Source organism: Corvus hawaiiensis, chromosome 3 (assembly GCF_020740725.1).
Source record: "Corvus hawaiiensis isolate bCorHaw1 chromosome 3, bCorHaw1.pri.cur, whole genome shotgun sequence".
Taxonomy (NCBI): Eukaryota; Metazoa; Chordata; class Aves; order Passeriformes; family Corvidae; genus Corvus; species Corvus hawaiiensis.
In genome coordinates this window covers 62,508,082-62,518,262 of record NC_063215.1, presented here as the reverse complement: position 1 = coordinate 62,518,262, position 10,181 = coordinate 62,508,082, and the positions used below count along the sequence as shown (strand labels likewise).

Genomic DNA, 10,181 nt, shown 5'->3' with positions numbered 1-10,181 from the left:
CGGGCTGTTCCCGCATATTGTTTCCCTGAGAAGTGCCGGGAGGCGGGGGGTGGGAAGGGGGATCTGCCTGCAGTTGCTCCACGTGCATCAGTAGTTGTCAGTAACATCAAACTGACGTCATCCTCGGGTAAAAAGATCTCTCTTTTGTTCTCGTTCCCTCCCACCACTTCTTCCCCCCCCCCCCCCCCCCCCCTCAAGCCACCCCCCCGGGTTAAAAATCAAAAGCCAGAACATTTGCAAAAAATAAAAATAATAAGAACTCTTCTCCCCCACGTTAATTGCAATGCAAAGGGAGCTGTTGCATTACGAATCCTGCCTGGGCTGTGCTGGGCTCTAATGAATGCGCCGAGCCTTTGATCTGGGTGAGTCAGTTGGGTTCAGTTGTGCCGGAAGGTTAGCTGCACATCCTGGCTGATCTGAAATTCGATCAGCAGAGGGGGCAAAGAAAAAGAAAAGCATTTTAATGAGAATCAATAGAGGATCATAGGGTCCTGGAAGGAAATAGGTGTTGATTAAAGATGTGTGGGTTCTGTTCGTGTTTTTTTTGTTGTTGTTTTGTGTTTGTTTGCTTGTTTTTTTTCCCCATGTACACGACTTGTTTAAAAATAACTAAGCACCAAAAGCAGCCCGGCAGAAACGAGGGAGGGCAGGCTGGAAAACAGCTTTCCCAATCACCCGTGTGTTTGTGTTCCAGGGAGGCAGTCAGCAGACCGAGAGTTTGTGCAATGCTTCAAGCTACAGCGCGCAAATTTAAAGCAGTAGGCTCCGAAGGATAGCTCCGTTTCTCACTGCACTGCTTTCTGTGCCTGAGCTGTTTACTAGTGCGTTATTAAATAAACCCAAAACACTCGCCCTTCTCCCCCCCAAGCCAACTTGTTTTTCCTCCCTCCCACTTCACCCCCCCGTTCCTGCCTGCTGCCGAGTCACAGGGATTCGAGATACCCGGCATGAAGGTGCAGACCTGTTTTGTTGCAGTCACAAGTTTCAAAGCTAAACTTTCTAGGCACGTTTTCATTGTTTAGGAAATACTGAGCTGGATGGTTCTGTATATATTGCCTGACTTTACGTGAAAAAGAGGGAATTACAATTGTGTTGAACATTTTTCACTCAGAAGGAGGTGAGTCAACTTCCTACACAGAGGCTTGAATCACCCACCCTGCACATTGCAATAAAATCCGGCCTCTCTTCCATTCATGTGTCCATGTACACATGCACATGCAAAAATGGAGATTGCAATTGAAGAGCTGGGAGAAGCTGCTGGCAGAAGGCTGAACATCCCTGGCATGATTATATGCTGGTTGTCATCATAGAAATGGGGCATTGCTGTGCCATGGTGGCTATGTTTTTATCCAAATGGCAAACCTTCCGATCAGTTCAAGTTTCTTGTTGAGTTGCCATTTCTTCTGGTTTTGCATTCTGGCATGGCTCTCCCTACCTGCTGCTAAAGGTTTCTGCATCATTCAGAACTGTTGTTGTTAATGGCATTGCAGTGGTGTGTCCAAGTCCCATGTAGAGCATGAATTTATGCAGATCCTCATTAACAGGCAGCTTTTCAAACAGGGAGACAGAGTGGGAGGAAGGACCTCCCAGATGTAAGGCCAAAGAGGTTTCCTGCCTCTCAGGTAAACACAGGCCATGCTGTCTCACCATGAGCTGTTTGAACATCCTTATCAACAGCTGAATTGCAGTTGCAGTGATGATTTCCATTCTGAATAAGAAATAGGAAACACTTGTTCTATCTTTAGAGTTTTTGCCCAGTGTTTGTTTAAAGTAAAAATGTTTTGGGGCACATTTTTGGATATTCTGGCAAATACTCATTATAATTTGCCTCCAATTTATATATATATATATAAAAGTCAATGTGTATTTCGGTGGTCTTTGAAGAAAATTGGTGGAAAGGCAGTGTTAGATAACATGACCACTTGAGGATGACCATTTTATAATAGAATGAGGATTTCTTCTCCTATGAGATATAATTCATTTATTTTAAAATTATGATGACAATGATAATAAATTCTCTATTTGCTGCAATAGAATATGGGATATACAAGTGCCATTCTCACTCACTATCCTGTGAACATGGAAGACAAAGGAAGGTCAAGTATCTAAATTAGCTCTTCTAGGTTTGTGCTCACGGAAGGTACCAGATTAATAGCCTAGGAGAATGAAGGGCTTCTTTTATTGTCAGAACTGGTACAATCATGGGATCTTTCCCACACCTTACCTTACTCGTCACTGCCTCAAACCATTTTTTGGAATAGACCACAATTACACCTGGAACCTGCATAGACTTGCTTTCTTAAATTTATTTGTAGAGCTAAGTCATTAGTACTAAGAGGCTGTGGAGACCTGAGAGGCTGTGGAGGCTGAGCTATCTGCTGAGAATGCTAAGAAAGTTGTGAATTATTAAATTTTTATGTGGATACTTGTGAAATACCACTGGAACATTTCATATAAACCAACATTCAGCAGATTACCTGCATCCATTCTGGCCTAGATTTGATCTATGAATGAACGGCTCTCAAGCCCTTAAAAATGCCCTGGGCAATCCTGTTCTATTATCTCCTCCATTGTTTTTCCATCCAGATACCACAGGGATGAGCACAATCAGCAGAGAAAATGAAAATCAAATTGCCTACCAAGAGCTGACCATATGGGGCAGCTGGTTGCTGCTTCCCAACCCCCTGCCTGATGTCTCTTCCCTGCCTCTGATGATGTGCTACTGAGTGCTAGTCAGTCCCCATCACCCCTTCCCAATCCGTTTTTATCCTGAAGACAAGCAAATTTCCTCAGGTTTTACATTTTCTGAGAATGTATCCTCTTTTCCCTCTGGTTTTCTTGTTTCTCTGAAGACTAAAACGTTTGTTTGGTGTGCCCACCCCTCTGCTCCCCCCCCCCCCCCCACTTCTGCTCCTTTGAATATGAACACTGGGCCTAGAAATAAGGAAAGGAGGCCAAGAGGAAAATGTGTCTCACTGAGACTTGCCAGATATCCAAGTTGCATGTGGAGAGACAGAGTTTCAGCTCATGTGTCTGGCTCGGACAGCAGTGTAGACCATTAAACATCCTGTTGTCTGTCTTGCACTGGCCAGACTGCAGAGCTCCTCATACTGACGCCTGGAGGGGCTGTGGGGGCTGGAGTAGTGGGTGTTACTGCCGTGTTGAGCTGAGGTAGATCTGGTGGGTTATTGGTGGTTTCTGTGCCCAGGGATGCATTTTATGCTACACCTTTAGAATGAGGACACTGGGAGGAGGAGAGGTGTCTGCAATCAAATGATATCACCTGTCACGTAGAGGAGCACAGTGCAGGTTTCCTCCTGCCAGCTTGTCCTCTTAGAGTATCTGGCCCTTGGTTTCTGCAGGGTTCTACAACAGTGGTGGGTGGTAAGTTACTGTTATTTTTATTATTTTTATTGTCTTGTTGCTTCATGACAATTCACATGACCCAGTAAAAACTGGATCCCACTGTGCTTGTCACTGTGTAAACTGTGGTACTGTGTCCTGCCACCTGAGGAATTTGCAGTCTAAACAGGCAAAAAGGTGAGACAGAGGCATACAGGAGAAAACACCAACCAACTACCAAACAAAAGTCCCCACGTGTTGACTTACATGCTGTCTGTTTTTTGACAGTTCCAAAAGAGGGTACAGTTTAAAATACCTGTGTTACTAGATAAAAACACTCTCCTCCCCCAGGCAGATTAACAAAAATTAACAGAAAAAGTGCCGAGGTGTGTCTGCCACAGTACCTTAACACATTTCTCTGTGCTTCATTGTTCTCAGGCATTGTTCTCAGATCGTGGAGCACACAGATTGTGTAATACCTCTATTCTGGGACACCTAGGTTAGCACAGTTACTCTCAACGGGGCAAAGGAGGAACTCTGCAGTAGCTTTAGCTGAGAGTGTTTTACTTCTTGTGGTTTGTGTCCTGTCTTCCAGTAATTTGAGAATTTGAGGACGTGTACATTTATTAATCTGTTTTGAAAATGCAAATGTTTTAAATGTTAGTAATTTTTTTATGTATATGTTTGATCTGTAATTTATTTTGTACAATAGAAGTATTTTTACAGCACTTGCCATACAAGCACCACCTCATTCTGTGAAAGAAGGTAGATAGCAGCATGTGCTTCCATGAAAAAACAAACAAACAAACAAAGAAAAAAGTAAAGCTGCTATTACATTAATAGGATTCTGTGACACAGTCATAGAGTTCGTGCATTGGCTCAGCACCTCTCTGCCCGGAGTACTAAGGCTCCTGGTTTCTCCTGAGCTCTGGTGGGAAGCTATGGAGAGACAGAAGAGCAATTCCAGATTCTGTGCTGCGAATGCTTTCCTTTCCCACTGGCTGGCTACATCCGTGCGTGCAGAGCTTTTGATTAGATCTGCTGTTTTGCCTATGGCAATCTTCACTGCAAACGTCCTTTGTCTATACATCATTTGAGCATCTATACATGATAAGATTGTCACCTTTTATTACAGTAAAAACAGGAGCTTTCTTCTCAATAAGCTTTGCTCCTTCCTCAGCTCTCCGTCCACCCCTAGGGGAAGTGAGAAGGACAGGAAAACTTTGAAAAACCTTTCACCTCTTTGTTCTCCTTGGAAGAATGTGGGAAGAGTTTTTGTAAAAACCAAGGTAGACATTCATAAAAGGGGACTTGCCTGGGTGGCATAAAAATGGGAAACTTGGTAAAGTAGGTACATGTAAATACACACAGATGACTGAATTAATAAACTTACTTTTTTTCTCTTAAAGGAAAATTATATCCATATATTTCTTAGCTTACATCCTACTTTCAGTCTTTGTTTCCCCTGTTACGTTTAACACCAGGGTCTTGGAGCATTACAATGCCCTTCAGCATTAAAAGCTTCCTTTTTCACTGTGAATAGACTTGTACTGCAACTAGGCAAGTTCTAGTGTATTACATGAGAATGAATAAAGATATTAGCGTACAGAAAATGTGAAAAGAGAAAGGCAGTAGACATGAATAAGCAAGTAAGTAACTTAATCACATTTTTCTTTGAATATACAAAATACACTGAGGATCACATCACTAAAAAGCCATGTCTGCTGAAAAAGAAGTGGGTTTTGTGTAAAAACAGATCACGCATCTGCTTGTCTCTGAGTACTTTAAGTAGTCAATGTATGAACTCACTTTGCTTTTACTATGCACACAATTAGACTGTGGACTAGGACAGAAGTATATGTGATATGTATTTCCTTGAAGAATACTGCTGTATGTAGGAAATAAACTCTTAGGCCAGGTAGCTCAGCTTCCTATGAGTGCACGATTGTTCACTACAGTTTGCCGTTGAGTGCTTTACCTGCTCAAGTTTCAAATGCTTTGTTTGGTGGGGCTTCATTCTCTATTTGAAAATTACCTGCTAGACTGAATCATGTGGTTTCTGAGAAACTCTCTGATACTTTGTCCAAATTTTGTTCTTCTTTAGTTTCATCCCATTACATTTAGCTGTACCACTGCATGTTAGCATCCAAGAAATCCCTTTCCATTCTCTCTGTTCATCACTCATACATTTCTAGACAGTGGCCGTTTTGCCCCTGTGTCGTGGTTTAACCTGGCAGGCAGCTAAACACTAGACAGCCGTTCACTCACTCCCCCTCTCCCAGCTGGATGGGGGAGAGAATTTGAAAAAAAGTAAAATTCTTGGATTTAGATAAAGACAGTTTAACAGGACAGAAAAGGATGGGAAAATAATATTAATACTAGAATTAGAATATGCAGGTGGTGCACAGTGCGGTTGCTCAGCATGCACTGACTGATGCCCAGCCAGTTCCCAAGCAGTGGCCCCCAGCTATCCTTCCCCCTAGTTCATGTGCTGAGCATGACACCATATGGTTTGGAATATCCCTTTGGCCAGTTGGGGTAAGCTGTCCTGGCTGCAACCCTTCCCAACTTGTTGTGCACCGTACCCTACTTACTTGCTGGCAGGGCAGAATGGGAAGGAAGAGTCCTTGACCACTGTTTAGCAACAACTTAAACACCAGTGTGTTACCGACATGATTGTCCTAAATCCAAAACACGGCGTTACACCAGGTACTGGTAAGAAAATTAACTCTATGCCAGCTAATAGCAGGATAACTTGTTATCTAGATTAATAAATCAAGCACCTTCCTTGTCTAATCAGTTTTGTTGCTGTTCTCTGAAGTCCTTTCCAGCATACCAGCATCCTTCTGTTATGGAGGTGTCTGGAAGTGGATGCAGTGTTCCGCAGAAGTCTTCCCAGATGCATAGACAATAATTTTCCTCTTCTGACATTATTCTACTGCATATGCAGCCCAAAACTGCATCAGTCTTTTAAAATGATCTATCTTCTTGAGAACTCGTATTCAATTTGTTGTTTGCTGTCACACGTAGATATCTTGCCATGCAGATGCTTTCCAGGTTTTGCTTTCTCATGGACTCTCCATGTTTCTGATTATTTTTCCTCAGTATATTAGTCTACATTTTTCCACATTGAATCTCATTTTATTGCCTGCCTACATATCTAACCTTGTTAGTTTCCATTTATACTATTGCTATCGTCTCTGACATTTGCAAGCCTCCTGGTTTATTGTCATTTGTAAATTTCATTAATGTGCTATTTACCTCCTTTTCCAGATCATTAATTGAGATATTAAATACGAACATACCAAAAACACCCCTCCAGCAAACCAGCTCAATACCTCACCTCCCATCATTACCTGCTGCTTACACTCCTTCAACCACCTTTTTCATCCAGGTCACAGGACTCAGACTCAAGTCAATTTCAATTAGATTTTTCTAAGAGATTCATTTCAGCTTTTAAAGTGTTTATAAGATTTAGCTCCATGACCTTTTCTCCTTTTCCTTCATTGCACAGGTGGGACTGATTCTCCTTCCCTATGTTTCCATAGATAGCAATAATGAATTAGACAGTGATATGGGGGGGGAGGGGGGGGTGCGTAAATGGCTTCTTTTGACTGGTTAAACCAGAATGCAAAATTGTCTCTAGTCTTTGTATTTTGGTTTTTATTTATGCCCTTTAAAGTTGTCATAATGTTCCTTTTGTTGTATCCTGATGGGTGAAGTTTTGTTGCTTTTCTCAGGCTTACGTTTGCAAAAAAACCACTCATATTTCCCTTATTTACTTTGGTCATCTGTTAGGCACTTTATTTTATGATGATGTTCTCCTCTTCTCTCTGCAGACTTCAGGTAGCTTTGAACATCAGAAACTGTGTGTGTCTCTATTATGTAGATAAAATAAACTCTGTGAATCAGTTAATTTTTATTTAAATTATATTTATGATGAAAGATCATTATGATGAAAGTAGAGTGTTCTGAAAACTGCTTCTAAAGTCATTTTTTCCTCACCTCCCCTTCAAGCAGCGTGAATGAAAGCCCACTGGAGTGGGAAGAGATTCACTCACTTCAGTGAGCTTGGGGTCAGTTCCACTCTCCTGGTGCAATGTAACACCCAGAGAGAGAGAGGAAGCCTTCATGGTTACTTCTGAGACGTTTTCCGTGTGTACTGCATCCGGTGCGATCTCCCTTGGCAGCCATGTTCCCAGGTGCTGCTCTGTGTTTCATTGGAGCAGCTGGCCAAAACAGATGTGTGTTACCAACAAGTGTTTTGGAGAAGCAGCTTTTTGCTGTTATTTAAGGATTGGTGTCAAAAGTGTGCTGTAGTGGTAATGTTCTGAGAGCTGCGTGGTTCAGTAATGCCATTGTGAATTTATCACTTACTGATTGCCTGTAAACAACATTTAATGGTCAGACAGGTTTTGGCAGCAAGGGTTGTGGAGAGGAGGGAAGTGCAAGAGGCAGGAGTAATGAGAAATCCTGTGAAAAATGTTTTCCCTCTTGTTTCTTTCCCTGGATCTGCTTTTTGTCTGATGAGTCATGGAGAAATTAGCCACAGAAAAAAATGCCTCACATAGAGGCAAGGCACCCTAAAAATCCCAGCATCATCTGAGGATTCTTTCTCTACTGTCTTCTGCTGTCTTCTCAGGTTTCTCACTGCTGCTGCTTTTCCTTCTTTTTCTGTTCTTAGCCACTCTTTCTTGTCCCTCTCCTTTTATTGCCATGGCCCTGTGATGTCCTTATATCAGAAGAAACCCTTCTGCAACTGGCTTTTAGTGAAGGTGGACTGTGATTATGGAATTATATTTTGAATCAACAGAAGAGTAAATGTGAGTCTACAATTAGGGCCATAACTTGATAGAAAAATGAATTATACTAGGAAAAATTATTCTAGGCCTGTCCGTGGAGTCAGGCATATCTAAATATCTTGGAGAAGATAGTTTCTTGGCTTGGAAGAGGCAGGATTCAGTTACTCCTGTTTGCTTTGGAGATGTTGAATTTTCTGAAATCAATCTCAGTCACTTTCATTAATAGAAGAGGAAAATCTGTGACTTACCTTTTATCCACTGGTACGAAAAGATCCATAATGACACTGGACAATTACAGTTTTGAGGGAAGGAAGCTATGAGGTCTGGTAACATATTTATGATGTGTGCTGATTTCTGGTTTTTGTCTGTATGTGTAAGATCCTGGTCTGATCTTAAAGAATGTACTTGTCACAGTTTCCCCATCTGGAAACTAAAATAACCATATTCTCTGTCTCTCTCCAGGACTATGGGAGACCTAGAGCTAGGCAGATTTTCTGACATGAAGCTATGTAAATAAATAATATTGCCATTATTCTTGTTGAATGCCTTTGAACACTGTCTATCTTTCATAATTCTGTCAGTGACATCTGATTTAACAGCTGCTGAGTGTCCACTGCTTGTGTTGAGTTCGGCTGGAGCTGAGGGGCTGAGCACTCATCTAATTCACAACGAGGCAGTGGAAAGGCATCCAAAATTCTTTTTCTGCTGTGCTGCTCCACAGGCGTACATTATGCAGTCCAACATTTATTTCTCTTCAGCTTTTTAAAAGCTAGTAACTGTACAAGCTCTGAACAAAAATGTGGACTATAGTCCTTTAAAATTTTTGTTATAAAGAATTTTGCTTTTCTTCTTAAACTAAACCCCTATATTTTGGGTGAGATGGATAGCTTAAGGTAGGAAGAGGTGAAAGTGATAGCTTGGTCACTGAGTGGTAAATCTCTACTAATCTTCAAAGCAAGACACAACCCAGGATTTTTCTTCTGTTTCTTTCCAAGCGAAGGCCATTGTGTTTCCATCCTTGGCTGTGTCAGCAGTGATAGCCCTTTTTTCCAGCATTGATTGTTGACTTCCCCTGACACCATATCACAACCCATTAGTGCTGAAAACTGACAAGCCCAGCTGCAACAGCAAAATGGCAAGTTTAAAAGAAAATATACAAGGGACGGGCACAGAATGCTATTAGTATGAAAAAGTAGTTGTTTTTTGTCTTACCTTTGTAAAGGTCAAGAATGCAAACATTTTTTCTCTTGCTAACAACAACTTGTGTATATTTTGAACTAACAAAGCCATTCTCTCTCTTTGTTTTTTTGTGGATTTTTTTTAAAATTCAAACTGTAATGTGGGTTTTACAAAAGCAACCATGTTGCGGTGAGTGAAAAAGATTCCTTCCTTTAGGAAGCTTGCAGGGGAGTATTCTGCTTATACATATTTATGGAGTATGAGGTTTTTTTGTAAGGCAGAGACATTTCAGAGAAATTAATGCCTCAGCAGTTTCTGGGTACTGAGATCCCATCATCAAGCTTTTGTATTGTCTCTAGAGTGGGATTTCTTTTTTTCTTTCTTTCTTTCTTTCTTTCTTTCTTTCTTTCTTTCTTTCTTTCTTTCTTTCTTTCTTTCTTTCTTTCTTTCTTTCTCTTTCTTTCTTTCTTTCTTTCTTTCTTTCTTTCTTCTTTCTTTCTTTCTTTCTTTCTTTCTTTCTTTCTTTCTTTCTTTCTTCTTTCTTTCTTTCTTTCTTTCTCTTTCTTTCTTTCTTTCTTTCTTTCTTTCTTTCTTTCTTTCTTTCTTTCTTTCTTTCTTTCTTTCTTTCTTTCTTTCTTTCTCTTTCTTTCTTTCTCTTTCTTTCTTTCCCTTCCTTCCCTTCCTTCCCTTCCTTCCTTCTCTCCTTTACCTCCTTCTCTCCTTCTCTCCTTCTCCATCTCTTTCTCTTTTTCTTTCTCTCTTCTGTAGTTGTATGGCAGTGTCACCACTCTGGATGGTACAGTAATGGTAAATGTTCCTTCTGATTGTACAGGTGATTTCCCAGGGCAACAGCCTTCA

At 41.1% G+C, this 10,181-nt stretch overlaps 1 long non-coding RNA gene across 1 annotated transcript in view; it reads left to right on the top strand.

The window, feature by feature from the left end:
* The first annotated feature begins 265 nt into the window (after nt 1–265).
* Nucleotides 266–10,181, top strand: part of LOC125323624 — a 49,556-nt gene continuing 39,640 nt past the window's right edge. Inside the window, exon 1 of the long non-coding RNA XR_007202584.1 lies at nt 266–362. This is a non-coding gene — a long non-coding RNA (uncharacterized LOC125323624). The remainder of the gene's footprint in view (nt 363–10,181) is intronic.